Below are 3,056 nucleotides of genomic sequence, written 5' to 3'. Positions count from 1 at the left end.
TAAATCAGGTAATTAATAACACTACTAAGTTTTCTAAACTATCGGAAGACGTTAATACTTCAAGAAAAAAAACTGATTAAATTCTTGCTAAGTCTGAAGAAAACTAATGCCCTGGACGATAATACGTATAATGACATTATAACAATTGGTTCCAGCTCAGACACACTTCATGGCCTGCCTAAGAGTCACATATTTGATTGCCCAATTAATCCTACTGTTTCCAGCATAGACTGTTTTGATTAGAAACTGTTGAATTCTTATTATCGTTTTTAACTAAATTTACTGTCAATATTTATACAAGTAAGATAAGTTTGATTCTTCTAACAACGTTAGAAACTTGAGTTTTGATGATGATTTTTATATAGCCAGTCTGATCCTTTGTGTTAATCTTGTTTTCACAGACAAAGAATGTGTTAATGGACTTAGCAGACAATCTTTAAAACAACTTATGGAATTTGTCACAGTAGTAGCCAACACTTGTTGTCAATTCTTCTGTTGCCTGGCAGTTCACCATAAAGATACTTTCTGTATTTCCTGTTGCGTGACAGTTTATTTTCCAGTATCCAAGCAACAATGAAGTAGAATCCACTTTTCCCCTTATGAAACATGGTCGGTTGGGATTTAGGTTCTGTAATAGTGGTGTTGTCTTGGTAACAAGGCTTGCAGAGCCTTGAGAACCCAGTCTTGTGGGAATAAAGATGTGTTGACCTTGATGAAACGTTGCTTTCTCCGAAACATCACTTTAAAGAGTTTCAACCACAATAACTAATTAATGCTTTCAACAACATGTTCAACATAAGAATCTCAAGTATTGTTGACAAATGAGGATGTATTTTTTCTTAAAGGTAGGGAAAGTACTTTGAATTAGAAGGAGTACACAGCTGCTGTTTAATGCTCAACGGTGTCATTGATGGCGCACAGAGTTACAAGATCGCGATGACTATGTTGGCCAATAGAAAACCAGTATATTTTTTCCAGTCTTATTCGCTGAGTGATGGTATTGGTATAATTTCGTTAAGACCTTGTGTTGATATATATTGGGAATAGGTGTGAGTATGTTTGCAAAATAAGGCTTGCAACGTTCCATGAATTTATAAGCGGGTGTACGTTTGCAAAATAAAGTCTACATGAATTTAAAAAGTTACCTCCAGAGAATATATCTTAATTGAGCAAAAATACCAACAAGTCACTAAACTGCTTAAAGCTTCAATCTGGGTTACTATGAATTAAATAAATAAGAATAACAGATGATTTAACATTCTAACAAGTTAACAATGTTTTTAATGTATTATTTTAACACGGTCGTTAGACTCTAACTGGAGTTCTTATTTATTATAATATTTTACATCTGTGACTCACGGTCTAAGTAAAAATATTCTAATGTATTCATTTGATGGTGAGTGAGTGAAGAAAACTACAGATTACTAAATGTATTTAAACATGGATCGTGTTTTAACAGACAAGGGGCCTCAAAGTGGCACAGCGGTAATGACCTAAAGTTGAAGAAATAACATGAATCAAACTGAAAATGCAACACAATATCGAAATAGTTAGTACTACACTATGAGTTTATTAAAAGGAAAAAAAAAAACTGTGTATGAGAATTGCAATTTCGGAAATTTATCTTGTTGCCGTCTTATCTACAATAATGATAATCTTGAACTTTGTTAATTATTTCTTCGGTACAGATTTTCACTCACAAAAGTGTATTATTTTACAATAAACACCAACCCCCACATCTTTTTAAGTTCATAAACCGGACAAAGGACGGGTACCTCAGCTTGTATTTTTATGATTTTATGCAGGGATTATGTAGTTTGCAGTGATTTTAAATATATTTTAAAGGAAAACATTTATTAAAAGACGAAATTTATATTTATATTGTATCATTTTAAGGAGAAAATAAGAAGAGCTGAAGAATAGTGAAAACAACGATACCAGTTGCTTAAAGTAATTTTAAATACGTGTAAATATTGAAAGAAAAATAAAACAAGTTGATGTATGAAATATATGTATATGTAGATCAAAAAATATTATTTATCAAATATACAAAGAAAAAATAAGCTGTAGTCATCTCCGTAACTAGAGCCAATATTTTACGAAAGTTAAAATCTGGGTTTCAAGCAATAACATACAAATATGTATCTGCGAGCGAGTAATGAAAGCCAATAAAACGAACAAAATAAACGAGGACACGACCTTAGTGACCTCATAGCTAGTTACGCCATGACTGTAGTCACATGATAAAGTATTCCTTCGTAAACAACGTTTGAAGAAGAAGTGAACCAGATGTTTATTGAAAAAATAATAATTTTAATTTACGTGGAGTAAACTACAAATATTTGCTTAAATTAAAATGAATTATTCTTTAGAAAGTGTCCAGGTAATAATAGATGTGATATTTTGAAATAGTTCTTTTCTTCTGACTTAAGACTAACAACATCATCTTCCATTTATTTAACATCTTTGTGGCAACACACGTTACGTATCAGAATTTCAAATAGCCTGAAATCGAGTTAACTTGTAATTTAGATTTAGTAGTTAAATAAATGCCGATATATATTCAATAGGCCCGGCATGGCCAGGTGGTTAGGGCGCTCGACTCGCAATCTGAGAGTCGCGGGTTCAAATCCCCGTCACACCAAACATGCTCGCCCTCTCAGCCGTGGAGGCGTTATAATGTCACAGTCAATCCCACTATTCGTTGGTAAAAGAGTAGCCCAAGAGTTGGCGGTGGGTGGTGATGACTAGTTGCCTTCCCTCTAGTCTTACACTGCTAAATTAGGGACGGCTAGCGCAGATAGCCCTCGTGTAGCTTTGCGCGAAATTCAAAAACAAACAATATATTCAATTTATGATATTTGCCAACAAGATTGATACACACAGTTTTCTTTTTTAACACAAATATGTTTTAACAATAACAGTCATTACAAATAGTTATTACACACAATGAGTTATATGCACAAATTTTACAAACTTACAAGCAATATAAATTATTCTTTCTAGTCTCGAACTTCCATGATATCTTATCGAGGGTTCACGATGAGCGAGTTAAT

Source organism: Limulus polyphemus, unplaced genomic scaffold (assembly GCF_000517525.1).
Source record: "Limulus polyphemus unplaced genomic scaffold, Limulus_polyphemus-2.1.2 Scaffold646, whole genome shotgun sequence".
In the NCBI taxonomy this organism is placed as follows: domain Eukaryota; kingdom Metazoa; phylum Arthropoda; class Merostomata; order Xiphosura; family Limulidae; genus Limulus; species Limulus polyphemus.
Note: the sequence above shows the minus strand (reverse complement) of the source record.